Source organism: Brachyhypopomus gauderio, chromosome 3, assembly GCF_052324685.1.
Source record: "Brachyhypopomus gauderio isolate BG-103 chromosome 3, BGAUD_0.2, whole genome shotgun sequence".
Lineage (NCBI taxonomy): Eukaryota > Metazoa > Chordata > Actinopteri > Gymnotiformes > Hypopomidae > Brachyhypopomus > Brachyhypopomus gauderio.
In genome coordinates, this window is record NC_135213.1 from 41,676,168 (window position 1) to 41,701,315 (window position 25,148).

A 25,148-nucleotide genomic window follows, 5' to 3' on the forward strand; every position below is an offset into this window, starting at 1 on the left:
CTTGCCTCTCTAATGTGATTTGTGATGAGACCTTATGCCACCAGTGGGGAGAGCTCGCACTCACAGGTGCTTCATCCAAAGATCTTCATGCAACATAGCGATGTCTTGTTTCAGGTAAAAGAAAAAGTGCCACATTCTTTCATGGCCGGTCACTGGTTGCTCCGCCTTGCGCTAAAAGAGGGTCTCCCCGTCGGGGAATCGAACCCCGGTCTTCCGCGTGACAGGCGGAGATACTATCCACTATACTAACGAGGACACGTGCTGTGTCTCGCAGTGATGCTGAGTCAGGTGACGTGCACTTGTCCCCTTGATTTTAAAGTACTCTGAATCATTGTGCCTGCAAGGAGGTGGTAAAAAGAACACATTGTGGTGATATTGACTCACTGTTGCCACTCCTCTTTTACCATCGTCAGTTTGTGGACTTATGATAGGAAAAACTCAAAGAATCTTGGTGACCTACAGGTTTGATTCATCTGCCTTCCTAGTTAAGTCATGCGAACCATTTGCTGCAAAATTGGCTTTAGCTACATTGGCAATTCATTTTGTCTTCGTATTCCAGTGCATTGTACCGAACTGCAATATCCATCTTAGATCAACTGAGATTTTGCATTTCTCTCTTTCCCACATGCAAGTTCTGAATTTCTTGGCACACATTACTGCTTTGCATCTACTAAAAGCACTCCAGAGAAAGCTTCACTTCATACCTTCATGAGGTAGGTGTCGTTTGTACCTGTATTTTGGTGGTATTTTTGTTTTTTTTTTGTTTGTGTGCGTTGTTTGTCTACTCCTGGAACATCTTGTGATTGGTTAGGGTAGGATTAGAGTTTAATTACGTTGGCCTCAGATTCTGGTTAATTCCAGGCTTCTTGTGCTAACCTTGTTGTTTGTTAGCTGTTGTTGGCAGTAATTAGTTGCTGCAGGTGCACTTGCCGCTATGCTCCAAGGAGTGAATTGGGGGCGGATACATTTTTTCTCCAGCTTTGTTAGTTCTTCCTCAGCCTCGCTTCTTCTTTCCTAGCCTCGTTAGCGCAGTAGGTAGCGCGTCAGTCTCATAATCTGAAGGTCGTGAGTTCGACCCTCACACGGGGCAGCAGAAGCTTTTTGAAAAGATTGACGAGCCCCCAAAAGATGCTCAAACGCTCTTTCCTTATTCACTCGCATGCTGAGCACACCCCCTACCTGAAAATAGTATTGGCACATGACTCTTACAGGTCATCCCTAGTTGATTCAAGCTGTGCTTTTTCTTTTGTAAATTCGCGTGTACACAGCAAGTTGTGTTGCATCCAATTCAATTCTCTCCACTGACCGTTCAGTCAATACCTTGATGGCGTCTGTATTGACACCTCTACTGAGACATCAAGCTGCCTCTTTGGAGCATGTTCGCTCCCAGATCAAACTGCAGTGTCGTGGTGCCAACACAGAATAATGGACCACGTCGGACACTTTTCACTTTTGATTCTTTTTGATTCACTTTTGATGACACGCTTTTGAATACCTGATCACCTGGAATTGGTACCAGCTTGAAGTTAATAGTGAGTAGACTTATGGAGATTCATTTATTTGAATTTTCTTCTCAAGCCATTTGCAACTCAGAAGCAATGACACTTGTGCACTCATCATTGAGCTTGAGGAAGTCCAAGGAATTGATCTCTATGTTACTCTCGCTCCGCCGAGCTGCGATGGCCGAGAGGTTAAGACGTTGGACTTGAAATCCAATGGGGTTTCCCCGCGCAGGTTCGACTCCTGCTTGCAGCGTGAGTGTCTTGTTGGGCGTGTGGAAAGAGAGAGTGTGCTCTCTTCCTGCTAGCCAGTTTTAAATATGCTTCTCATGCCATTTGCAACTTTGTGCTGCCAAACTTTAGCAGTCCTAACTGATCCTGAAATAGTCCCAGGAATTGAGTTACAAATGGCTGCTTCGTCGTTACAATGTGTTGGCATGGAAATGCAGTGGGGTCTCTTGCAGCGTAGAGGATTAACTTGCCTCTCTAATGTGATTTGTGATGAGACCTTATGCCACCAGTGGGGAGAGCTCGCACTCACAGGTGCTTCATCCAAAGATCTTCATGCAACATAGCGATGTCTTGTTTCAGGTAAAAGAAAAAGTGCCACATTCTTTCATGGCCGGTCACTGGTTGCTCCGCCTTGCGCTAAAAGAGGGTCTCCCCGTCGGGGAATCGAACCCCGGTCTTCCGCGTGACAGGCGGAGATACTATCCACTATACTAACGAGGACACGTGCTGTGTCTCGCAGTGATGCTGAGTCAGGTGACGTGCACTTGTCCCCTTGATTTTAAAGTACTCTGAATCATTGTGCCTGCAAGGAGGTGGTAAAAAGAACACATTGTGGTGATATTGACTCACTGTTGCCACTCCTCTTTTACCATCGTCAGTTTGTGGACTTATGATAGGAAAAACTCAAAGAATCTTGGTGACCTACAGGTTTGATTCATCTGCCTTCCTAGTTAAGTCATGCGAACCATTTGCTGCAAAATTGGCTTTAGCTACATTGGCAATTCATTTTGTCTTCGTATTCCAGTGCATTGTACCGAACTGCAATATCCATCTTAGATCAACTGAGATTTTGCATTTCTCTCTTTCCCACATGCAAGTTCTGAATTTCTTGGCACACATTACTGCTTTGCATCTACTAAAAGCACTCCAGAGAAAGCTTCACTTCATACCTTCATGAGGTAGGTGTCGTTTGTACTTGTATTTTGGTGGTATTTTTGTTTTTTTTTTTGTTTGTGTGCGTTGTTTGTCTACTCTTGGAACATCCTGTCATTGGTTAGGGTAGGATTAGAGTTTAATTACGTTGGCCTCAGATTCTGGTTAATTCCAGGCTTCTTGTGCTAACCTTGTTGTTTGTTAGCTGTTGTTGGCAGTAATTAGTTGCTGCAGGTGCACTTGCCGCCATGCTCCAAGGAGTGAATTGGGGGCGGATACATTTTTTCTCCAGCTTTGTTAGTTCTTCCTCAGCCTCGCTTCTTCTTTACTAGCCTCGTTAGCGCAGTAGGTAGCGCGTCAGTCTCATAATCTGAAGGTCGTGAGTTCGACCCTCACACGGGGCAGCAGAAGCTTTTTGAAAAGATTGACGAGCCCCCAAAAGATGCTCAAACGCTCTTTCCTTATTCACTCGCATGCTGAGCACACCCCCTACCTGAAAATAGTATTGGCACATGACTCTTACAGGTCATCCCTAGTTGATTCAAGCTGTGCTTTTTCTTTTGTAAATTCGCGTGTACACAGCAAGTTGTGTTGCATCCAATTCAATTCTCTCCACTGACCGTTCAGTCAATACCTTGATGGCGTCTGTATTGACACCTCTACTGAGACATCAAGCTGCCTCTTTTGAGCATGTTCGCTCCCAGATCAAACTGCAGTGTCGTGGTGCCAACACAGAATAATGGACCACGTCGGACACTTTTCACTTTTGATTCTTTTTGATTCACTTTTGATGACACGCTTTTGAATACCTGATCACCTGGAATTGGTACCAGCTTGAAGTTAATAGTGAGTAGACTTATGGAGATTCATTTATTTGAATTTTCTTCTCAAGCCATTTGCAACTCAGAAGCAATGACACTTGTGCACTCATCATTGAGCTTGAGGAAGTCCAAGGAATTGATCTCTATGTTACTCTCACTCCGCCGAGCTGCGATGGCCGAGAGGTTAAGGCGTTGGACTTGAAATCCAATGGGGTTTCCCCGCGCAGGTTCGACTCCTGCTTGCAGCGTGAGTGTCTTGTTGGGCGTGTGGAAAGAGAGACTGTGCTCTCTTCCTGCTAGCCAGTTTTAAATATGCTTCTCATGCCATTTGCAACTTTGTGCTGCCAAACTTTAGCAGTCCTAACTGATCCTGAAATAGTCCCAGGAATTGAGTTACAAATGGCTGCTTCGTCGTTACAATGTGTTGGCATGGAAATGCAGTGGGGTCTCTTACAGCGTAGAGGATTAACTTGCCTCTCTAATGTGATTTGTGATGAGACCTTATGCCACCAGTGGGGAGAGCTTGCACTCACAGGTGCTTCATCCAAAGATCTTCATGCAACATAGTGATGTCTTGTTTCAGGTAAAAGAAAAAGTGCCACATTCTTTCATGGCCGGTCACTGGTTGCTCCGCCTTGCGCTAAAAGAGGGTCTCCCCGTCGGGGAATCGAACCCCGGTCTTCCGCGTGACAGGCGGAGATACTATCCACTATACTAACGAGGACACGTGCTGTGTCTCGCAGTGATGCTGAGTCAGGTGACGTGCACTTGTCCCCTTGATTTTAAAGTACTCTGAATCATTGTGCCTGCAAGGAGGTGGTAAAAAGAACACATTGTGGTGATATTGACTCACTGTTGCCACTCCTCTTTTACCATCGTCAGTTTGTGGACTTATGATAGGAAAAACTCAAAGAATCTTGGTGACCTACAGGTTTGATTCATCTGCCTTCCTAGTTAAGTCATGCGAACCATTTGCTGCAAAATTGGCTTTAGCTACATTGGCAATTCATTTTGTCTTTGTATTCCAGTGCATTGTACCGAACTGCAATATCCATCTTAGATCAACTGAGATTTTGCATTTCTCTCTTTCCCACATGCAAGTTCTGAATTTCTTGGCACACATTACTGCTTTGCATCTACTAAAAGCACTCCAGAGAAAGCTTTACTTCATACCTTCATGAGGTAGGTGTCGTTTGTACTTGTATTTTGGTGGTATTTTTGTTTTTTTTTTTGTTTGTGTGCGTTGTTTGTCTACTCTTGGAACATCCTGTGATTGGTTAGGGTAGGATTAGAGTTTAATTACGTTGGCCTCAGATTCTGGTTAATTCCAGGCTTCTTGTGCTAACCTTGTTGTTTGTTAGCTGTTGTTGGCAGTAATTAGTTGCTGCAGGTGCACTTGCCGCCATGCTCCAAGGAGTGAATTGGGGGCGGATACATTTTTTCTCCAGCTTTGTTAGTTCTTCCTCAGCCTCGCTTCTTCTTTCCTAGCCTCGTTAGCGCAGTAGGTAGCGCGTCAGTCTCATAATCTGAAGGTCGTGAGTTCGACCCTCACACGGGGCAGCAGAAGCTTTTTGAAAAGATTGACGAGCCCCCAAAAGATGCTCAAACGCTCTTTCCTTATTCACTCGCATGCTGAGCACACCCCCTACCTGAAAATAGTATTGGCACATGACTCTTACAGGTCATCCCTAGTTGATTCAAGCTGTGCTTTTTCTTTTGTAAATTCGCGTGTACACAGCAAGTTGTGTTGCATCCAATTCAATTCTCTCCACTGACCGTTCAGTCAATACCTTGATGGCGTCTGTATTGACACCTCTACTGAGACATCAAGCTGCCTCTTTGGAGCATGTTCGCTCCCAGATCAAACTGCAGTGTCGTGGTGCCAACACAGAATAATGGACCACGTCGGACACTTTTCACTTTTGATTCTTTTTGATTCACTTTTGATGACACGCTTTTGAATACCTGATCACCTGGAATTGGTACCAGCTTGAAGTTAATAGTGAGTAGACTTATGGAGATTCATTTATTTGAATTTTCTTCTCAAGCCATTTGCAACTCAGAAGCAATGACACTTGTGCACTCATCATTGAGCTTGAGGAAGTCCAAGGAATTGATCTCTATGTTACTCTCGCTCCGCCGAGCTGCGATGGCCGAGAGGTTATGGCGTTGGACTTGAAATCCAATGGGGTTTCCCCGCGCAGGTTCGACTCCTGCTTGCAGCGTGAGTGTCTTGTTGGGCATGTGGAAAGAGAGAGTGTGCTCTCTTCCTGCTAGCCAGTTTTAAATATGCTTCTCATGCCATTTGCAACTTTGTGCTGACAAACTTTAGCAGTCCTAACTGATCCTGAAATAGTCCCAGGAATTGAGTTACAAATGGCTGCTTCGTCGTTACAATGTGTTGGCATGGAAATGCAGTGGGGTCTCTTGCAGCGTAGAGGATTAACTTGCCTCTCTAATGTGATTTGTGATGAGACCTTATGCCACCAGTGGGGAGAGCTCGCACTCACAGGTGCTTCATCCAAAGATCTTCATGCAACATAGCGATGTCTTGTTTCAGGTAAAAGAAAAAGTGCCACATTCTTTCATGGCCGGTCACTGGTTGCTCCGCCTTGCGCTAAAAGAGGGTCTCCCCGTCGGGGAATCGAACCCCGGTCTTCCGCGTGACAGGCGGAGATACTATCCACTATACTAACGAGGACACGTGCTGTGTCTCGCAGTGATGCTGAGTCAGGTGACGTGCACTTGTCCCCTTGATTTTAAAGTACTCTGAATCATTGTGCCTGCAAGGAGGTGGTAAAAAGAACACATTGTGGTGATATTGACTCACTGTTGCCACTCCTCTTTTACCATCGTCAGTTTGTGGACTTATGATAGGAAAAACTCAAACAATCTTGGTGACCTACAGGTTTGATTCATCTGCCTTCCTAGTTAAGTCATGCGAACCATTTGCTGCAAAATTGGCTTTAGCTACATTGGCAATTCATTTTGTCTTCGTATTCCAGTGCATTGTACCGAACTGCAATATCCATCTTAGATCAACTGAGATTTTGCATTTCTCTCTTTCCCACATGCAAGTTCTGAATTTCTTGGCACACATTACTGCTTTGCATCTACTAAAAGCACTCCAGAGAAAGCTTCACTTCATACCTTCATGAGGTAGGTGTCGTTTGTACTTGTATTTTGGTGGTATTTTTGTTTTTTTTTTGTTTGTGTGCGTTGTTTGTCTACTCTTGGAACATCCTGTGATTGGTTAGGGTAGGATTAGAGTTTAATTACGTTGGCCTCAGATTCTGGTTAATTCCAGGCTTCTTGTGCTAACCTTGTTGTTTGTTAGCTGTTGTTGGCAGTAATTAGTTGCTGCAGGTGAACTTGCCGCCATGCTCCAAGGAGTGAATTGGGGGCGGATACATTTTTTCTCCAGCTTTGTTAGTTCTTCCTCAGCCTCGCTTCTTCTTTCCTAGCCTCGTTAGCGCAGTAGGTAGCGCGTCAGTCTCATAATCTGAAGGTCGTGAGTTCGACCCTCACACGGGGCAACAGAAGCTTTTTGAAAAGATTGACGAGCCCCCAAAAGATGCTCAAACGCTCTTTCCTTATTCACTCGCATGCTGAGCACACCCCCTACCCTGAAAATAGTATTGGCACATGACTCTTACAGGTCATCCCTAGTTGATTCAAGCTGTGCTTTTTCTTTTGTAAATTCGCGTGTACACAGCAAGTTGTGTTGCATCCAATTCAATTCTCTCCACTGACCGTTCAGTCAATACCTTGATGGCGTCTGTATTGACACCTCTACTGAGACATCAAGCTGCCTCTTTGGAGCATGTTCGCTCCCAGATCAAACTGCAGTGTCGTGGTGCCAACACAGAATAATGGACCACGTCGGACACTTTTCACTTTTGATTCTTTTTGATTCACTTTTGATGACACGCTTTTGAATACCTGATCACCTGGAATTGGTACCAGCTTGAAGTTAATAGTGAGTAGACTTATGGAGATTCATTTATTTGAATTTTCTTCTCAAGCCATTTGCAACTCAGAAGCAATGACACTTGTGCACTCATCATTGAGCTTGAGGAAGTCCAAGGAATTGATCTCTATGTTACTCTCGCTCCGCCGAGCTGCGATGGCCGAGAGGTTAAGGCGTTGGGCTTGAAATCCAATGGGGTTTCCCCGCGCAGGTTCGACTCCTGCTTGCAGCGTGAGTGTCTTGTTGGGCGTGTGGAAAGAGAGAGTGTGCTCTCTTCCTGCTAGCCAGTTTTAAATATGCTTCTCATGCCATTTGCAACTTTGTGCTGCCAAACTTTAGCAGTCCTAACTGATCCTGAAATAGTCCCAGGAATTGAGTTACAAATGGCTGCTTCGTCGTTACAATGTGTTGGCATGGAAATGCAGTGGGGTCTCTTGCAGCGTAGAGGATTAACTTGCCTCTCTAATGTGATTTGTGATGAGACCTTATGCCACCAGTGGGGAGAGCTCGCACTCACAGGTGCTTCATCCAAAGATCTTCATGCAACATAGCGATGTCTTGTTTCAGGTAAAAGAAAAAGTGCCACATTCTTTCATGGCCGGTCACTGGTTGCTCCGCCTTGCGCTAAAAGAGGGTCTCCCCGTCGGGGAATCGAACCCCGGTCTTCCGCGTGACAGGCGGAGATACTATCCACTATACTAACGAGGACACGTGCTGTGTCTCGCAGTGATGCTGAGTCAGGTGACGTGCACTTGTCCCCTTGATTTTAAAGTACTCTGAATCATTGTGCCTGCAAGGAGGTGGTAAAAAGAACACATTGTGGTGATATTGACTCACTGTTGCCACTCCTCTTTTACCATCGTCAGTTTGTGGACTTATGATAGGAAAAACTCAAAGAATCTTGGTGACCTACAGGTTTGATTCATCTGCCTTCCTAGTTAAGTCATGCGAACCATTTGCTGCAAAATTGGCTTTAGCTACATTGGCAATTCATTTTGTCTTTGTATTCCAGTGCATTGTACCGAACTGCAATATCCATCTTAGATCAACTGAGATTTTGCATTTCTCTCTTTCCCACATGCAAGTTCTGAATTTCTTGGCACACATTACTGCTTTGCATCTACTAAAAGCACTCCAGAGAAAGCTTTACTTCATACCTTCATGAGGTAGGTGTCGTTTGTACTTGTATTTTGGTGGTATTTTTGTTTTTTTTTTTGTTTGTGTGCGTTGTTTGTCTACTCTTGGAACATCCTGTGATTGGTTAGGGTAGGATTAGAGTTTAATTACGTTGGCCTCAGATTCTGGTTAATTCCAGGCTTCTTGTGCTAACCTTGTTGTTTGTTAGCTGTTGTTGGCAGTAATTAGTTGCTGCAGGTGAACTTGCCGCCATGCTCCAAGGAGTGAATTGGGGGCGGATACATTTTTTCTCCAGCTTTGTTAGTTCTTCCTCAGCCTCGCTTCTTCTTTCCTAGCCTCGTTAGCGCAGTAGGTAGCGCGTCAGTCTCATAATCTGAAGGTCGTGAGTTTGACCCTCACACGGGGCAACAGAAGCTTTTTGAAAAGATTGACGAGCCCCCAAAAGATGCTCAAACGCTCTTTCCTTATTCACTCGCATGCTGAGCACACCCCCTACCCTGAAAATAGTATTGGCACATGACTCTTACAGGTCATCCCTAGTTGATTCAAGCTGTGCTTTTTCTTTTGTAAATTCGCGTGTACACAGCAAGTTGTGTTGCATCCAATTCAATTCTCTCCACTGACCGTTCAGTCAATACCTTGATGGCGTCTGTATTGACACCTCTACTGAGACATCAAGCTGCCTCTTTGGAGCATGTTCGCTCCCAGATCAAACTGCAGTGTCGTGGTGCCAACACAGAATAATGGACCACGTCGGACACTTTTCACTTTTGATTCTTTTTGATTCACTTTTGATGACACGCTTTTGAATACCTGATCACCTGGAATTGGTACCAGCTTGAAGTTAATAGTGAGTAGACTTATGGAGATTCATTTATTTGAATTTTCTTCTCAAGCCATTTGCAACTCAGAAGCAATGACACTTGTGCACTCATCATTGAGCTTGAGGAAGTCCAAGGAATTGATCTCTATGTTACTCTCGCTCCGCCGAGCTGCGATGGCCGAGAGGTTATGGCGTTGGACTTGAAATCCAATGGGGTTTCCCCGCGCAGGTTCGACTCCTGCTTGCAGCGTGAGTGTCTTGTTGGGCATGTGGAAAGAGAGAGTGTGCTCTCTTCCTGCTAGCCAGTTTTAAATATGCTTCTCATGCCATTTGCAACTTTGTGCTGACAAACTTTAGCAGTCCTAACTGATCCTGAAATAGTCCCAGGAATTGAGTTACAAATGGCTGCTTCGTCGTTACAATGTGTTGGCATGGAAATGCAGTGGGGTCTCTTGCAGCGTAGAGGATTAACTTGCCTCTCTAATGTGATTTGTGATGAGACCTTATGCCACCAGTGGGGAGAGCTCGCACTCACAGGTGCTTCATCCAAAGATCTTCATGCAACATAGCGATGTCTTGTTTCAGGTAAAAGAAAAAGTGCCACATTCTTTCATGGCCGGTCACTGGTTGCTCCGCCTTGCGCTAAAAGAGGGTCTCCCCGTCGGGGAATCGAACCCCGGTCTTCCGCGTGACAGGCGGAGATACTATCCACTATACTAACGAGGACACGTGCTGTGTCTCGCAGTGATGCTGAGTCAGGTGACGTGCACTTGTCCCCTTGATTTTAAAGTACTCTGAATCATTGTGCCTGCAAGGAGGTGGTAAAAAGAACACATTGTGGTGATATTGACTCACTGTTGCCACTCCTCTTTTACCATCGTCAGTTTGTGGACTTATGATAGGAAAAACTCAAAGAATCTTGGTGACCTACAGGTTTGATTCATCTGCCTTCCTAGTTAAGTCATGCGAACCATTTGCTGCAAAATTGGCTTTAGCTACATTGGCAATTCATTTTGTCTTCGTATTCCAGTGCATTGTACCGAACTGCAATATCCATCTTAGATCAACTGAGATTTTGCATTTCTCTCTTTCCCACATGCAAGTTCTGAATTTCTTGGCACACATTACTGCTTTGCATCTACTAAAAGCACTCCAGAGAAAGCTTCACTTCATACCTTCATGAGGTAGGTGTCGTTTGTACCTGTATTTTGGTGGTATTTTTGTTTTTTTTTTGTTTGTGTGCGTTGTTTGTCTACTCCTGGAACATCTTGTGATTGGTTAGGGTAGGATTAGAGTTTAATTACGTTGGCCTCAGATTCTGGTTAATTCCAGGCTTCTTGTGCTAACCTTGTTGTTTGTTAGCTGTTGTTGGCAGTAATTAGTTGCTGCAGGTGCACTTGCCGCTATGCTCCAAGGAGTGAATTGGGGGCGGATACATTTTTTCTCCAGCTTTGTTAGTTCTTCCTCAGCCTCGCTTCTTCTTTCCTAGCCTCGTTAGCGCAGTAGGTAGCGCGTCAGTCTCATAATCTGAAGGTCGTGAGTTTGACCCTCACACGGGGCAACAGAAGCTTTTTGAAAAGATTGACGAGCCCCCAAAAGATGCTCAAACGCTCTTTCCTTATTCACTCGCATGCTGAGCACACCCCCTACCCTGAAAATAGTATTGGCACATGACTCTTACAGGTCATCCCTAGTTGATTCAAGCTGTGCTTTTTCTTTTGTAAATTCGCGTGTACACAGCAAGTTGTGTTGCATCCAATTCAATTCTCTCCACTGACCGTTCAGTCAATACCTTGATGGCGTCTGTATTGACACCTCTACTGAGACATCAAGCTGCCTCTTTGGAGCATGTTCGCTCCCAGATCAAACTGCAGTGTCGTGGTGCCAACACAGAATAATGGACCACGTCGGACACTTTTCACTTTTGATTCTTTTTGATTCACTTTTGATGACACGCTTTTGAATACCTGATCACCTGGAATTGGTACCAGCTTGAAGTTAATAGTGAGTAGACTTATGGAGATTCATTTATTTGAATTTTCTTCTCAAGCCATTTGCAACTCAGAAGCAATGACACTTGTGCACTCATCATTGAGCTTGAGGAAGTCCAAGGAATTGATCTCTATGTTACTCTCGCTCCGCCGAGCTGCGATGGCCGAGAGGTTATGGCGTTGGACTTGAAATCCAATGGGGTTTCCCCGCGCAGGTTCGACTCCTGCTTGCAGCGTGAGTGTCTTGTTGGGCATGTGGAAAGAGAGAGTGTGCTCTCTTCCTGCTAGCCAGTTTTAAATATGCTTCTCATGCCATTTGCAACTTTGTGCTGACAAACTTTAGCAGTCCTAACTGATCCTGAAATAGTCCCAGGAATTGAGTTACAAATGGCTGCTTCGTCGTTACAATGTGTTGGCATGGAAATGCAGTGGGGTCTCTTGCAGCGTAGAGGATTAACTTGCCTCTCTAATGTGATTTGTGATGAGACCTTATGCCACCAGTGGGGAGAGCTCGCACTCACAGGTGCTTCATCCAAAGATCTTCATGCAACATAGCGATGTCTTGTTTCAGGTAAAAGAAAAAGTGCCACATTCTTTCATGGCCGGTCACTGGTTGCTCCGCCTTGCGCTAAAAGAGGGTCTCCCCGTCGGGGAATCGAACCCCGGTCTTCCGCGTGACAGGCGGAGATACTATCCACTATACTAACGAGGACACGTGCTGTGTCTCGCAGTGATGCTGAGTCAGGTGACGTGCACTTGTCCCCTTGATTTTAAAGTACTCTGAATCATTGTGCCTGCAAGGAGGTGGTAAAAAGAACACATTGTGGTGATATTGACTCACTGTTGCCACTCCTCTTTTACCATCGTCAGTTTGTGGACTTATGATAGGAAAAACTCAAAGAATCTTGGTGACCTACAGGTTTGATTCATCTGCCTTCCTAGTTAAGTCATGCGAACCATTTGCTGCAAAATTGGCTTTAGCTACATTGGCAATTCATTTTGTCTTCGTATTCCAGTGCATTGTACCGAACTGCAATATCCATCTTAGATCAACTGAGATTTTGCATTTCTCTCTTTCCCACATGCAAGTTCTGAATTTCTTGGCACACATTACTGCTTTGCATCTACTAAAAGCACTCCAGAGAAAGCTTCACTTCATACCTTCATGAGGTAGGTGTCGTTTGTACCTGTATTTTGGTGGTATTTTTGTTTTTTTTTTGTTTGTGTGCGTTGTTTGTCTACTCCTGGAACATCTTGTGATTGGTTAGGGTAGGATTAGAGTTTAATTACGTTGGCCTCAGATTCTGGTTAATTCCAGGCTTCTTGTGCTAACCTTGTTGTTTGTTAGCTGTTGTTGGCAGTAATTAGTTGCTGCAGGTGCACTTGCCGCTATGCTCCAAGGAGTGAATTGGGGGCGGATACATTTTTTCTCCAGCTTTGTTAGTTCTTCCTCAGCCTCGCTTCTTCTTTCCTAGCCTCGTTAGCGCAGTAGGTAGCGCGTCAGTCTCATAATCTGAAGGTCGTGAGTTCGACCCTCACACGGGGCAGCAGAAGCTTTTTGAAAAGATTGACGAGCCCCCAAAAGATGCTCAAACGCTCTTTCCTTATTCACTCGCATGCTGAGCACACCCCCTACCTGAAAATAGTATTGGCACATGACTCTTACAGGTCATCCCTAGTTGATTCAAGCTGTGCTTTTTCTTTTGTAAATTCGCGTGTACACAGCAAGTTGTGTTGCATCCAATTCAATTCTCTCCACTGACCGTTCAGTCAATACCTTGATGGCGTCTGTATTGACACCTCTACTGAGACATCAAGCTGCCTCTTTGGAGCATGTTCGCTCCCAGATCAAACTGCAGTGTCGTGGTGCCAACACAGAATAATGGACCACGTCGGACACTTTTCACTTTTGATTCTTTTTGATTCACTTTTGATGACACGCTTTTGAATACCTGATCACCTGGAATTGGTACCAGCTTGAAGTTAATAGTGAGTAGACTTATGGAGATTCATTTATTTGAATTTTCTTCTCAAGCCATTTGCAACTCAGAAGCAATGACACTTGTGCACTCATCATTGAGCTTGAGGAAGTCCAAGGAATTGATCTCTATGTTACTCTCGCTCCGCCGAGCTGCGATGGCCGAGAGGTTATGGCGTTGGACTTGAAATCCAATGGGGTTTCCCCGCGCAGGTTCGACTCCTGCTTGCAGCGTGAGTGTCTTGTTGGGCATGTGGAAAGAGAGAGTGTGCTCTCTTCCTGCTAGCCAGTTTTAAATATGCTTCTCATGCCATTTGCAACTTTGTGCTGACAAACTTTAGCAGTCCTAACTGATCCTGAAATAGTCCCAGGAATTGAGTTACAAATGGCTGCTTCGTCGTTACAATGTGTTGGCATGGAAATGCAGTGGGGTCTCTTGCAGCGTAGAGGATTAACTTGCCTCTCTAATGTGATTTGTGATGAGACCTTATGCCACCAGTGGGGAGAGCTCGCACTCACAGGTGCTTCATCCAAAGATCTTCATGCAACATAGCGATGTCTTGTTTCAGGTAAAAGAAAAAGTGCCACATTCTTTCATGGCCGGTCACTGGTTGCTCCGCCTTGCGCTAAAAGAGGGTCTCCCCGTCGGGGAATCGAACCCCGGTCTTCCGCGTGACAGGCGGAGATACTATCCACTATACTAACGAGGACACGTGCTGTGTCTCGCAGTAATGCTGAGTCAGGTGACGTGCACTTGTCCCCTTGATTTTAAAGTACTCTGAATCATTGTGCCTGCAAGGAGGTGGTAAAAAGAACACATTGTGGTGATATTGACTCACTGTTGCCACTCCTCTTTTACCATCGTCAGTTTGTGGACTTATGATAGGAAAAACTCAAAGAATCTTGGTGACCTACAGGTTTGATTCATCTGCCTTCCTAGTTAAGTCATGCGAACCATTTGCTGCAAAATTGGCTTTAGCTACATTGGCAATTCATTTTGTCTTCGTATTCCAGTGCATTGTACCGAACTGCAATATCCATCTTAGATCAACTGAGATTTTGCATTTCTCTCTTTCCCACATGCAAGTTCTGAATTTCTTGGCACACATTACTGCTTTGCATCTACTAAAAGCACTCCAGAGAAAGCTTCACTTCATACCTTCATGAGGTAGGTGTCGTTTGTACTTGTATTTTGGTGGTATTTTTGTTTTTTTTTTGTTTGTGTGCGTTGTTTGTCTACTCTTGGAACATCCTGTGATTGGTTAGGGTAGGATTAGAGTTTAATTACGTTGGCCTCAGATTCTGGTTAATTCCAGGCTTCTTGTGCTAACCTTGTTGTTTGTTAGCTGTTGTTGGCAGTAATTAGTTGCTGCAGGTGCACTTGCCGCCATGCTCCAAGGAGTGAATTGGGGGCGGATACATTTTTTCTCCAGCTTTGTTAGTTCTTCCTCAGCCTCGCTTCTTCTTTCCTAGCCTCGTTAGCGCAGTAGGTAGCGCGTCAGTCTCATAATCTGAAGGTCGTGAGTTCGACCCTCACACGGGGCAGCAGAAGCTTTTTGAAAAGATTGACGAGCCCCCAAAAGATGCTCAAACGCTCTTTCCTTATTCACTCGCATGCTGAGCACACCCCCTACCTGAAAATAGTATTGGCACATGACTCTTACAGGTCATCCCTAGTTGATTCAAGCTGTGCTTTTTCTTTTGTAAATTCGCGTGTACACAGCAAGATGTGTTGCATCCAATTCAATTCTCTCCACTGACCGTTCAGTCAATACCTTGATGGCGTCTGTATTGACACCTCTACTGAGACATCAAGCTGCCTCTTTGGAGCATGTTCGCTCCCAGATCAAACTGCAGTGTCGTGGTGCCAACACAGAATAATGGACCACGTCGGACACTTTTCACTTTTGATTCTTTTTGATTCACTTTTGATGACACGCTTTTGAATACCTGATCACCTGGAATTGGTACCAGCTTGAAGTTAATAGTGAGTAGACTTATGGAGATTCATTTATTTGAATTTTCTTCTCAAGCCATTTGCAACTCAGAAGCAATGACACTTGTGCACTCATCATTGAGCTTGAGGAAGTCCAAGGAATTGATCTCTATGTTACTCTCGCTCCGCCGAGCTGCGATGGCCGAGAGGTTAAGGCGTTGGACTTGAAATCCAATGGGGTTTCCCCGCGCAGGTTCGACTCCTGCTTGCAGCGTGAGTGTCTTGTTGGGCGTGTGGAAAGAGAGAGTGTGCTCTCTTCCTGCTAGCCAGTTTTAAATATGCTTCTCATGCCATTTGCAACTTTGTGCTGCCAAACTTTAGCAGTCCTAACTGATCCTGAAATAGTCCCAGGAATTGAGTTACAAATGGCTGCTTCGTCGTTACAATGTGTTGGCATGGAAATGCAGTGGGGTCTCTTGCAGCGTAGAGGATTAACTTGCCTCTCTAATGTGATTTGTGATGAGACCTTATGCCACCAGTGGGGAGAGCTCGCACTCACAGGTGCTTCATCCAAAGATCTTCATGCAACATAGCGATGTCTTGTTTCAGGTAAAAGAAAAAGTGCCACATTCTTTCATGGCCGGTCACTGGTTGCTCCGCCTTGCGCTAAAAGAGGGTCTCCCCGTCGGGGAATCGAACCCCGGTCTTCCGCGTGACAGGCGGAGATACTATCCACTATACTAACGAGGACACGTGCTGTGTCTCGCAGTGATGCTGAGTCAGGTGACGTGCACTTGTCCCCTTGATTTTAAAGTACTCTGAATCATTGTGCCTGCAAGGAGGTGGTAAAAAGAACACATTGTGGTGATATTGACTCACTGTTGCCACTCCTCTTTTACCATCGTCAGTTTGTGGACTTATGATAGGAAAAACTCAAAGAATCTTGGTGACCTACAGGTTTGATTCATCTGCCTTCCTAGTTAAGTCATGCGAACCATTTGCTGCAAAATTGGCTTTAGCTACATTGGCAATTCATTTTGTCTTTGTATTCCAGTGCATTGTACCGAACTGCAATATCCATCTTAGATCAACTGAGATTTTGCATTTCTCTCTTTCCCACATGCAAGTTCTGAATTTCTTGGCACACATTACTGCTTTGCATCTACTAAAAGCACTCCAGAGAAAGCTTTACTTCATACCTTCATGAGGTAGGTGTCGTTTGTACTTGTATTTTGGTGGTATTTTTGTTTTTTTTTTTGTTTGTGTGCGTTGTTTGTCTACTCTTGGAACATCCTGTGATTGGTTAGGGTAGGATTAGAGTTTAATTACGTTGGCCTCAGATTCTGGTTAATTCCAGGCTTCTTGTGCTAACCTTGTTGTTTGTTAGCTGTTGTTGGCAGTAATTAGTTGCTGCAGGTGAACTTGCCGCCATGCTCCAAGGAGTGAATTGGGGGCGGATACATTTTTTCTCCAGCTTTGTTAGTTCTTCCTCAGCCTCGCTTCTTCTTTCCTAGCCTCGTTAGCGCAGTAGGTAGCGCGTCAGTCTCATAATCTGAAGGTCGTGAGTTTGACCCTCACACGGGGCAACAGAAGCTTTTTGAAAAGATTGACGAGCCCCCAAAAGATGCTCAAACGCTCTTTCCTTATTCACTCGCATGCTGAGCACACCCCCTACCCTGAAAATAGTATTGGCACATGACTCTTACAGGTCATCCCTAGTTGATTCAAGCTGTGCTTTTTCTTTTGTAAATTCGCGTGTACACAGCAAGTTGTGTTGCATCCAATTCAATTCTCTCCACTGACCGTTCAGTCAATACCTTGATGGCGTCTGTATTGACACCTCTACTGAGACATCAAGCTGCCTCTTTGGAGCATGTTCGCTCCCAGATCAAACTGCAGTGTCGTGGTGCCAACACAGAATAATGGACCACGTCGGACACTTTTCACTTTTGATTCTTTTTGATTCACTTTTGATGACACGCTTTTGAATACCTGATCACCTGGAATTGGTACCAGCTTGAAGTTAATAGTGAGTAGACTTATGGAGATTCATTTATTTGAATTTTCTTCTCAAGCCATTTGCAACTCAGAAGCAATGACACTTGTGCACTCATCATTGAGCTTGAGGAAGTCCAAGGAATTGATCTCTATGTTACTCTCGCTCCGCCGAGCTGCGATGGCCGAGAGGTTATGGCGTTGGACTTGAAATCCAATGGGGTTTCCCCGCGCAGGTTCGACTCCTGCTTGCAGCGTGAGTGTCTTGTTGGGCATGTGGAAAGAGAGAGTGTGCTCTCTTCCTGCTAGCCAGTTTTAAATATGCTTCTCATGCCATTTGCAACTTTGTGCTGACAAACTTTAGCAGTCCTAACTGATCCTGAAATAGTCCCAGGAATTGAGTTACAAATGGCTGCTTCGTCGTTACAATGTGTTGGCATGGAAATGCAGTGGGGTCTCTTGCAGCGTAGAGGATTAACTTGCCTCTCTAATGTGATTTGTGATGAGACCTTATGCCACCAGTGGGGAGAGCTCGCACTCACAGGTGCTTCATCCAAAGATCTTCATGCAACATAGCGATGTCTTGTTTCAGGTAAAAGAAAAAGTGCCACATTCTTTCATGGCCGGTCACTGGTTGCTCCGCCTTGCGCTAAAAGAGGGTCTCCCCGTCGGGGAATCGAACCCCGGTCTTCCGCGTGACAGGCGGAGATACTATCCACTATACTAACGAGGACACGTGCTGTGTCTCGCAGTGATGCTGAGTCAGGTGACGTGCACTTGTCCCCTTGATTTTAAAGTACTCTGAATCATTGTGCCTGCAAGGAGGTGGTAAAAAGAACACATTGTGGTGATATTGACTCACTGTTGCCACTCCTCTTTTACCATCGTCAGTTTGTGGACTTATGATAGGAAAAACTCAAAGAATCTTGGTGACCTACAGGTTTGATTCATCTGCCTTCCTAGTTAAGTCATGCGAACCTTTTGCTGCAAAATTGGCTTTAGCTACATTGGCAATTCATTTTGTCTTCGTATTCCAGTGCATTGTACCGAACTGCAATATCCATCTTAGATCAACTGAGATTTTGCATTTCTCTCTTTCCCACATGCAAGTTCTGAATTTCTTGGCACACATTACTGCTTTGCATCTACTAAAAGCACTCCAGAGAAAGCTTCACTTCATACCTTCATGAGGTAGGTGTCGTTTGTACTTGTATTTTGGTGGTATTTTTGTTTTTTTTTTGTTTGTGTGCGTTGTTTGTCTACTCTTGGAACATCCTGTGATTGGTTAGGGTAGGATTAGAGTTTAATTACGTTGGCCTCAGATTCTGGTTAATTCCAGGCTTCTTGTGCTAACCTTGTTGTTTGTTAGCTGTTGTTGGCAGTAATTAGTTGCTGCAGGTGCACTTGCCGCCATGCTCCAAGGAGTGAATTGGGGGCGGATACATTTTTTCTCCAGCTTTGTTAGTTCTTCCTCAGCCTCGCTTCTTCTTTCCTAGCCTCGTTAGCGCAGTAGGTAGCGCGTCAGTCTCATAATCTGAAGGTCGTGAGTTCGACCCTCACACGGGGCAGCAGAAGCTTTTTGAAAAGATTGACGAGCCCCCAAAAGATGCTCAAACGCTCTTTCCTTATTCACTCGCATGCTGAGCACACCCCCTACCTGAAAATAGTATTGGCACATGACTCTTACAGGTCATCCCTAGTTGATTCAAGCTGTGCTTTTTCTTTTGTAAATTCGCGTGTACACAGCAAGTTGTGTTGCATCCAATTCAATTCTCTCCACTGACCGTTCAGTCAATACCTTGATGGCGTCTGTATTGACACCTCTACTGAGACATCAAGCTGCCTCTTTGGAGCATGTTCGCTCCCAGATCAAACTGCAGTGTCGTGGTGCCAACACAGAATAATGGACCACGTCGGACACTTTTCACTTTTGATTCTTTTTGATTCACTTTTGATGACACGCTTTTGAATACCTGATCACCTGGAATTGGTACCAGCTTGAAGTTAATAGTGAGTAGACTTATGGAGATTCATTTATTTGAATTTTCTTCTCAAGCCATTTGCAACTCAGAAGCAATGACACTTGTGCACTCATCATTGAGCTTGAGGAAGTCCAAGGAATTGATCTCTATGTTACTCTCGCTCCGCCGAGCTGCGATGGCCGAGAGGTTATGGCGTTGGACTTGAAATCCAATGGGGTTTCCCCGCGCAGGTTCGACTCCTGCTTGCAGCGTGAGTGTCTTGTTGGGCATGTGGAAAGAGAGAGTGTGCTCTCTTCCTGCTAGCCAGTTTTAAATATGCTTCTCATGCCATTTGCAACTTTGTGCTGACAAACTTTAGCAGTCCTAACTGATCCTGAAATAGTCCCAGGAATTGAGTTACAAATGGCTGCTTCGTCGTTACAATGTGTTGGCATGGAAATGCAGTGGGGTCTCTTGCAGCGTAGAGGATTAACTTGCCTCTCTAATGTGATTTGTGATGAGACCTTATGCCACCAGTGGGGAGAGCTCGCACTCACAGGTGCTTCATCCAAAGATCTTCATGCAACATAGCGATGTCTTGTTTCAGGTAAAAGAAAAAGTGCCACATTCTTTCATGGCCGGTCACTGGTTGCTCCGCCTTGCGCTAAAAGAGGGTCTCCCCGTCGGGGAATCGAACCCCGGTCTTCCGCGTGACAGGCGGAGATACTATCCACTATACTAACGAGGACACGTGCTGTGTCTCGCAGTGATGCTGAGTCAGGTGACGTGCACTTGTCCCCTTGATTTTAAAGTACTCTGAATCATTGTGCCTGCAAGGAGGTGGTAAAAAGAACACATTGTGGTGATATTGACTCACTGTTGCCACTCCTCTTTTACCATCGTCAGTTTGTGGACTTATGATAGGAAAAACTCAAAGAATCTTGGTGACCTACAGGTTTGATTCATCTGCCTTCCTAGTTAAGTCATGCGAACCATTTGCTGCAAAATTGGCTTTAGCTACATTGGCAATTCATTTTGTCTTCGTATTCCAGTGCATTGTACCGAACTGCAATATCCATCTTAGATCAACTGAGATTTTGCATTTCTCTCTTTCCCACATGCAAGTTCTGAATTTCTTGGCACACATTACTGCTTTGCATCTACTAAAAGCACTCCAGAGAAAGCTTTACTTCATACCTTCATGAGGTAGGTGTCGTTTGTACTTGTATTTTGGTGGTATTTTTGTTTTTTTTTTGTTTGTGTGCGTTGTTTGTCTACTCTTGGAACATCCTGTGATTGGTTAGGGTAGGATTAGAGTTTAATTACGTTGGCCTCAGATTCTGGTTAATTCCAGGCTTCTTGTGCTAACCTTGTTGTTTGTTAGCTGTTGTTGGCAGTAATTAGTTGCTGCAGGTGAACTTGCCGCCATGCTCCAAGGAGTGAATTGGGGGCGGATACATTTTTTCTCCAGCTTTGTTAGTTCTTCCTCAGCCTCGCTTCTTCTTTCCTAGCCTCGTTAGCGCAGTAGGTAGCGCGTCAGTCTCATAATCTGAAGGTCGTGAGTTCGACCCTCACACGGGGCAACAGAAGCTTTTTGAAAAGATTGACGAGCCCCCAAAAGATGCTCAAACGCTCTTTCCTTATTCACTCGCATGCTGAGCACACCCCCTACCCTGAAAATAGTATTGGCACATGACTCTTACAGGTCATCCCTAGTTGATTCAAGCTGTGCTTTTTCTTTTGTAAATTCGCGTGTACACAGCAAGTTGTGTTGCATCCAATTCAATTCTCTCCACTGACCGTTCAGTCAATACCTTGATGGCGTCTGTATTGACACCTCTACTGAGACATCAAGCTGCCTCTTTGGAGCATGTTCGCTCCCAGATCAAACTGCAGTGTCGTGGTGCCAACACAGAATAATGGACCACGTCGGACACTTTTCACTTTTGATTCTTTTTGATTCACTTTTGATGACACGCTTTTGAATACCTGATCACCTGGAATTGGTACCAGCTTGAAGTTAATAGTGAGTAGACTTATGGAGATTCATTTATTTGAATTTTCTTCTCAAGCCATTTGCAACTCAGAAGCAATGACACTTGTGCACTCATCATTGAGCTTGAGGAAGTCCAAGGAATTGATCTCTATGTTACTCTCGCTCCGCCGAGCTGCGATGGCCGAGAGGTTAAGGCGTTGGACTTGAAATCCAATGGGGTTTCCCCGCGCAGGTTCGACTCCTGCTTGCAGCGTGAGTGTCTTGTTGGGCGTGTGGAAAGAGAGAGTGTGCTCTCTTCCTGCTAGCCAGTTTTAAATATGCTTCTCATGCCATTTGCAACTTTGTGCTGCCAAACTTTAGCAGTCCTAACTGATCCTGAAATAGTCCCAGGAATTGAGTTACAAATGGCTGCTTCGTCGTTACAATGTGTTGGCATGGAAATGCAGTGGGGTCTCTTGCAGCGTAGAGGATTAACTTGCCTCTCTAATGTGATTTGTGATGAGACCTTATGCCACCAGTGGGGAGAGCTTGCACTCACAGGTGCTTCATCCAAAGATCTTCATGCAACATAGCGATGTCTTGTTTCAGGTAAAAGAAAAAGTGCCACATTCTTTCATGGCCGGTCACTGGTTGCTCCGCCTTGCGCTAAAAGAGGGTCTCCCCGTCGGGGAATCGAACCCCGGTCTTCCGCGTGACAGGCGGAGATACTATCCACTATACTAACGAGGACACGTGCTGTGTCTCGCAGTGATGCTGAGTCAGGTGACGTGCACTTGTCCCCTTGATTTTAAAGTACTCTGAATCATTGTGCCTGCAAGGAGGTGGTAAAAAGAACACATTGTGGTGATATTGACTCACTGTTGCCACTCCTCTTTTACCATCGTCAGTTTGTGGACTTATGATAGGAAAAACTCAAAGAATCTTGGTGACCTACAGGTTTGATTCATCTGCCTTCCTAGTTAAGTCATGCGAACCATTTGCTGCAAAATTGGCTTTAGCTACATTGGCAATTCATTTTGTCTTTGTATTCCAGTGCATTGTACCGAACTGCAATATCCATCTTAGATCAACTGAGATTTTGCATTTCTCTCTTTCCCACATGCAAGTTCTGAATTTCTTGGCACACATTACTGCTTTGCATCTACTAAAAGCACTCCAGAGAAAGCTTTACTTCATACCTTCATGAGGTAGGTGTCGTTTGTACTTGTATTTTGGTGGTATTTTTGTTTTTTTTTTTGTTTGTGTGCGTTGTTTGTCTACTCTTGGAACATCCTGTGATTGGTTAGGGTAGGATTAGAGTTTAATTACGTTGGCCTCAGATTCTGGTTAATTCCAGGCTTCTTGTGCTAACCTTGTTGTTTGTTAGCTGTTGTTGGCAGTAATTAGTTGCTGCAGGTGAACTTGCCGCCATGCTCCAAGGAGTGAATTGGGGGCGGATACATTTTTTCTCCAGCTTTGTTAGTTCTTCCTCAGCCTCGCTTCTTCTTTCCTAGCCTCGTTAGCGCAGTAGGTAGCGCGTCAGTCTCATAATCTGAAGGTCGTGAGTTCGACCCTCACACGGGGCAACAGAAGCTTTTTGAAAAGATTGACGAGCCCCCAAAAGATGCTCAAACGCTCTTTCCTTATTCACTCGCATGCTGAGCACACCCCCTACCCTGAAAATAGTATTGGCACATGACTCTTACAGGTCATCCCTAGTTGATTCAAGCTGTGCTTTTTCTTTTGTAAATTCGCGTGTACACAGCAAGTTGTGTTGCATCCAATTCAATTCTCTCCACTGACCGTTCAGTCAATACCTTGATGGCGTCTGTATTGACACCTCTACTGAGACATCAAGCTGCCTCTTTGGAGCATGTTCGCTCCCAGATCAAACTGCAGTGTCGTGGTGCCAACACAGAATAATGGACCACGTCGGACACTTTTCACTTTTGATTCTTTTTGATTCACTTTTGATGACACGCTTTTGAATACCTGATCACCTGGAATTGGTACCAGCTTGAAGTTAATAGTGAGTAGACTTATGGAGATTCATTTATTTGAATTTTCTTCTCAAGCCATTTGCAACTCAGAAGCAATGACACTTGTGCACTCATCATTGAGCTTGAGGAAGTCCAAGGAATTGATCTCTATGTTACTCTCGCTCCGCCGAGCTGCGATGGCCGAGAGGTTATGGCGTTGGACTTGAAATCCAATGGGGTTTCCCCGCGCAGGTTCGACTCCTGCTTGCAGCGTGAGTGTCTTGTTGGGCATGTGGAAAGAGAGAGTGTGCTCTCTTCCTGCTAGCCAGTTTTAAATATGCTTCTCATGCCATTTGCAACTTTGTGCTGACAAACTTTAGCAGTCCTAACTGATCCTGAAATAGTCCCAGGAATTGAGTTACAAATGGCTGCTTCGTCGTTACAATGTGTTGGCATGGAAATGCAGTGGGGTCTCTTGCAGCGTAGAGGATTAACTTGCCTCTCTAATGTGATTTGTGATGAGACCTTATGCCACCAGTGGGGAGAGCTCGCACTCACAGGTGCTTCATCCAAAGATCTTCATGCAACATAGCGATGTCTTGTTTCAGGTAAAAGAAAAAGTGCCACATTCTTTCATGGCCGGTCACTGGTTGCTCCGCCTTGCGCTAAAAGAGGGTCTCCCCGTCGGGGAATCGAACCCCGGTCTTCCGCGTGACAGGCGGAGATACTATCCACTATACTAACGAGGACACGTGCTGTGTCTCGCAGTGATGCTGAGTCAGGTGACGTGCACTTGTCCCCTTGATTTTAAAGTACTCTGAATCATTGTGCCTGCAAGGAGGTGGTAAAAAGAACACATTGTGGTGATATTGACTCACTGTTGCCACTCCTCTTTTACCATCGTCAGTTTGTGGACTTATGATAGGAAAAACTCAAAGAATCTTGGTGACCTACAGGTTTGATTCATCTGCCTTCCTAGTTAAGTCATGCGAACCATTTGCTGCAAAATTGGCTTTAGCTACATTGGCAATTCATTTTGTCTTCGTATTCCAGTGCATTGTACCGAACTGCAATATCCATCTTAGATCAACTGAGATTTTGCATTTCTCTCTTTCCCACATGCAAGTTCTGAATTTCTTGGCACACATTACTGCTTTGCATCTACTAAAAGCACTCCAGAGAAAGCTTCACTTCATACCTTCATGAGGTAGGTGTCGTTTGTACTTGTATTTTGGTGGTATTTTTGTTTTTTTTTTGTTTGTGTGCGTTGTTTGTCTACTCTTGGAACATCCTGTGATTGGTTAGGGTAGGATTAGAGTTTAATTACGTTGGCCTCAGATTCTGGTTAATTCCAGGCTTCTTGTGCTAACCTTGTTGTTTGTTAGCTGTTGTTGGCAGTAATTAGTTGCTGCAGGTGCACTTGCCGCCATGCTCCAAGGAGTGAATTGGGGGCGGATACATTTTTTCTCCAGCTTTGTTAGTTCTTCCTCAGCCTCGCTTCTTCTTTCCTAGCCTCGTTAGCGCAGTAGGTAGCGCGTCAGTCTCATAATCTGAAGGTCGTGAGTTCGACCCTCACACGGGGCAGCAGAAGCTTTTTGAAAAGATTGACGAGCCCCCAAAAGATGCTCAAACGCTCTTTCCTTATTCACTCGCATGCTGAGCACACCCCCTACCTGAAAATAGTATTGGCACATGACTCTTACAGGTCATCCCTAGTTGATTCAAGCTGTGCTTTTTCTTTTGTAAATTCGCGTGTACACAGCAAGATGTGTTGCATCCAATTCAATTCTCTCCACTGACCGTTCAGTCAATACCTTGATGGCGTCTGTATTGACACCTCTACTGAGACATCAAGCTGCCTCTTTGGAGCATGTTCGCTCCCAGATCAAACTGCAGTGTCGTGGTGCCAACACAGAATA

The 25,148-nt window shown here is 44.9% G+C and overlaps 38 non-coding genes across 38 annotated transcripts; 25 read left to right on the forward strand and 13 right to left on the reverse strand.

Annotated features, from left to right (window-relative positions):
* Positions 1 to 183: 183 nt before the first annotated feature.
* Positions 184 to 255, reverse strand: trnad-guc (transfer RNA aspartic acid (anticodon GUC)). The gene has a single exon. It is a non-coding gene; the product is annotated as a tRNA-Asp (tRNA).
* A 762-nt stretch (positions 256 to 1,017) lies between these two features.
* Positions 1,018 to 1,090, forward strand: trnam-cau (transfer RNA methionine (anticodon CAU)). Its single transcript has one exon. It is a non-coding gene; the product is annotated as a tRNA-Met (tRNA).
* A 583-nt stretch (positions 1,091 to 1,673) lies between these two features.
* trnas-uga (transfer RNA serine (anticodon UGA)) lies at positions 1,674 to 1,755 on the forward strand. The gene has a single exon. It is a non-coding gene; the product is annotated as a tRNA-Ser (tRNA).
* Positions 1,756 to 2,159: 404 nt separating this feature from the next.
* On the reverse strand, positions 2,160 to 2,231 carry trnad-guc (transfer RNA aspartic acid (anticodon GUC)). Its single transcript has one exon. It is a non-coding gene; the product is annotated as a tRNA-Asp (tRNA).
* A 763-nt stretch (positions 2,232 to 2,994) lies between these two features.
* On the forward strand, positions 2,995 to 3,067 carry trnam-cau (transfer RNA methionine (anticodon CAU)). The gene has a single exon. It is a non-coding gene; the product is annotated as a tRNA-Met (tRNA).
* Positions 3,068 to 3,650: 583 nt separating this feature from the next.
* Positions 3,651 to 3,732, forward strand: trnas-uga (transfer RNA serine (anticodon UGA)). The gene has a single exon. It is a non-coding gene; the product is annotated as a tRNA-Ser (tRNA).
* A 404-nt stretch (positions 3,733 to 4,136) lies between these two features.
* trnad-guc (transfer RNA aspartic acid (anticodon GUC)) lies at positions 4,137 to 4,208 on the reverse strand. The gene has a single exon. It is a non-coding gene; the product is annotated as a tRNA-Asp (tRNA).
* A 763-nt stretch (positions 4,209 to 4,971) lies between these two features.
* On the forward strand, positions 4,972 to 5,044 carry trnam-cau (transfer RNA methionine (anticodon CAU)). Its single transcript has one exon. It is a non-coding gene; the product is annotated as a tRNA-Met (tRNA).
* Positions 5,045 to 5,627: 583 nt separating this feature from the next.
* trnas-uga (transfer RNA serine (anticodon UGA)) lies at positions 5,628 to 5,709 on the forward strand. The gene has a single exon. It is a non-coding gene; the product is annotated as a tRNA-Ser (tRNA).
* Positions 5,710 to 6,113: 404 nt separating this feature from the next.
* Positions 6,114 to 6,185, reverse strand: trnad-guc (transfer RNA aspartic acid (anticodon GUC)). The gene has a single exon. It is a non-coding gene; the product is annotated as a tRNA-Asp (tRNA).
* Positions 6,186 to 6,947: 762 nt separating this feature from the next.
* Positions 6,948 to 7,020, forward strand: trnam-cau (transfer RNA methionine (anticodon CAU)). Its single transcript has one exon. It is a non-coding gene; the product is annotated as a tRNA-Met (tRNA).
* A 584-nt stretch (positions 7,021 to 7,604) lies between these two features.
* trnas-uga (transfer RNA serine (anticodon UGA)) lies at positions 7,605 to 7,686 on the forward strand. The gene has a single exon. It is a non-coding gene; the product is annotated as a tRNA-Ser (tRNA).
* A 404-nt stretch (positions 7,687 to 8,090) lies between these two features.
* On the reverse strand, positions 8,091 to 8,162 carry trnad-guc (transfer RNA aspartic acid (anticodon GUC)). Its single transcript has one exon. It is a non-coding gene; the product is annotated as a tRNA-Asp (tRNA).
* Positions 8,163 to 8,925: 763 nt separating this feature from the next.
* trnam-cau (transfer RNA methionine (anticodon CAU)) lies at positions 8,926 to 8,998 on the forward strand. Its single transcript has one exon. It is a non-coding gene; the product is annotated as a tRNA-Met (tRNA).
* A 584-nt stretch (positions 8,999 to 9,582) lies between these two features.
* Positions 9,583 to 9,664, forward strand: trnas-uga (transfer RNA serine (anticodon UGA)). The gene has a single exon. It is a non-coding gene; the product is annotated as a tRNA-Ser (tRNA).
* Positions 9,665 to 10,068: 404 nt separating this feature from the next.
* Positions 10,069 to 10,140, reverse strand: trnad-guc (transfer RNA aspartic acid (anticodon GUC)). The gene has a single exon. It is a non-coding gene; the product is annotated as a tRNA-Asp (tRNA).
* A 762-nt stretch (positions 10,141 to 10,902) lies between these two features.
* On the forward strand, positions 10,903 to 10,975 carry trnam-cau (transfer RNA methionine (anticodon CAU)). The gene has a single exon. It is a non-coding gene; the product is annotated as a tRNA-Met (tRNA).
* A 584-nt stretch (positions 10,976 to 11,559) lies between these two features.
* trnas-uga (transfer RNA serine (anticodon UGA)) lies at positions 11,560 to 11,641 on the forward strand. Its single transcript has one exon. It is a non-coding gene; the product is annotated as a tRNA-Ser (tRNA).
* A 404-nt stretch (positions 11,642 to 12,045) lies between these two features.
* Positions 12,046 to 12,117, reverse strand: trnad-guc (transfer RNA aspartic acid (anticodon GUC)). The gene has a single exon. It is a non-coding gene; the product is annotated as a tRNA-Asp (tRNA).
* A 762-nt stretch (positions 12,118 to 12,879) lies between these two features.
* Positions 12,880 to 12,952, forward strand: trnam-cau (transfer RNA methionine (anticodon CAU)). The gene has a single exon. It is a non-coding gene; the product is annotated as a tRNA-Met (tRNA).
* Positions 12,953 to 13,535: 583 nt separating this feature from the next.
* On the forward strand, positions 13,536 to 13,617 carry trnas-uga (transfer RNA serine (anticodon UGA)). Its single transcript has one exon. It is a non-coding gene; the product is annotated as a tRNA-Ser (tRNA).
* A 404-nt stretch (positions 13,618 to 14,021) lies between these two features.
* On the reverse strand, positions 14,022 to 14,093 carry trnad-guc (transfer RNA aspartic acid (anticodon GUC)). Its single transcript has one exon. It is a non-coding gene; the product is annotated as a tRNA-Asp (tRNA).
* Positions 14,094 to 14,855: 762 nt separating this feature from the next.
* Positions 14,856 to 14,928, forward strand: trnam-cau (transfer RNA methionine (anticodon CAU)). Its single transcript has one exon. It is a non-coding gene; the product is annotated as a tRNA-Met (tRNA).
* Positions 14,929 to 15,511: 583 nt separating this feature from the next.
* On the forward strand, positions 15,512 to 15,593 carry trnas-uga (transfer RNA serine (anticodon UGA)). Its single transcript has one exon. It is a non-coding gene; the product is annotated as a tRNA-Ser (tRNA).
* Positions 15,594 to 15,997: 404 nt separating this feature from the next.
* Positions 15,998 to 16,069, reverse strand: trnad-guc (transfer RNA aspartic acid (anticodon GUC)). The gene has a single exon. It is a non-coding gene; the product is annotated as a tRNA-Asp (tRNA).
* A 763-nt stretch (positions 16,070 to 16,832) lies between these two features.
* Positions 16,833 to 16,905, forward strand: trnam-cau (transfer RNA methionine (anticodon CAU)). Its single transcript has one exon. It is a non-coding gene; the product is annotated as a tRNA-Met (tRNA).
* A 584-nt stretch (positions 16,906 to 17,489) lies between these two features.
* trnas-uga (transfer RNA serine (anticodon UGA)) lies at positions 17,490 to 17,571 on the forward strand. Its single transcript has one exon. It is a non-coding gene; the product is annotated as a tRNA-Ser (tRNA).
* Positions 17,572 to 17,975: 404 nt separating this feature from the next.
* Positions 17,976 to 18,047, reverse strand: trnad-guc (transfer RNA aspartic acid (anticodon GUC)). Its single transcript has one exon. It is a non-coding gene; the product is annotated as a tRNA-Asp (tRNA).
* Positions 18,048 to 18,809: 762 nt separating this feature from the next.
* trnam-cau (transfer RNA methionine (anticodon CAU)) lies at positions 18,810 to 18,882 on the forward strand. Its single transcript has one exon. It is a non-coding gene; the product is annotated as a tRNA-Met (tRNA).
* A 583-nt stretch (positions 18,883 to 19,465) lies between these two features.
* trnas-uga (transfer RNA serine (anticodon UGA)) lies at positions 19,466 to 19,547 on the forward strand. Its single transcript has one exon. It is a non-coding gene; the product is annotated as a tRNA-Ser (tRNA).
* Positions 19,548 to 19,951: 404 nt separating this feature from the next.
* Positions 19,952 to 20,023, reverse strand: trnad-guc (transfer RNA aspartic acid (anticodon GUC)). Its single transcript has one exon. It is a non-coding gene; the product is annotated as a tRNA-Asp (tRNA).
* A 762-nt stretch (positions 20,024 to 20,785) lies between these two features.
* Positions 20,786 to 20,858, forward strand: trnam-cau (transfer RNA methionine (anticodon CAU)). Its single transcript has one exon. It is a non-coding gene; the product is annotated as a tRNA-Met (tRNA).
* Positions 20,859 to 21,442: 584 nt separating this feature from the next.
* trnas-uga (transfer RNA serine (anticodon UGA)) lies at positions 21,443 to 21,524 on the forward strand. The gene has a single exon. It is a non-coding gene; the product is annotated as a tRNA-Ser (tRNA).
* Positions 21,525 to 21,928: 404 nt separating this feature from the next.
* On the reverse strand, positions 21,929 to 22,000 carry trnad-guc (transfer RNA aspartic acid (anticodon GUC)). Its single transcript has one exon. It is a non-coding gene; the product is annotated as a tRNA-Asp (tRNA).
* A 763-nt stretch (positions 22,001 to 22,763) lies between these two features.
* On the forward strand, positions 22,764 to 22,836 carry trnam-cau (transfer RNA methionine (anticodon CAU)). The gene has a single exon. It is a non-coding gene; the product is annotated as a tRNA-Met (tRNA).
* Positions 22,837 to 23,420: 584 nt separating this feature from the next.
* Positions 23,421 to 23,502, forward strand: trnas-uga (transfer RNA serine (anticodon UGA)). The gene has a single exon. It is a non-coding gene; the product is annotated as a tRNA-Ser (tRNA).
* A 404-nt stretch (positions 23,503 to 23,906) lies between these two features.
* On the reverse strand, positions 23,907 to 23,978 carry trnad-guc (transfer RNA aspartic acid (anticodon GUC)). Its single transcript has one exon. It is a non-coding gene; the product is annotated as a tRNA-Asp (tRNA).
* Positions 23,979 to 24,740: 762 nt separating this feature from the next.
* Positions 24,741 to 24,813, forward strand: trnam-cau (transfer RNA methionine (anticodon CAU)). The gene has a single exon. It is a non-coding gene; the product is annotated as a tRNA-Met (tRNA).
* The last annotated feature ends 335 nt before the right edge of the window (positions 24,814 to 25,148 follow it).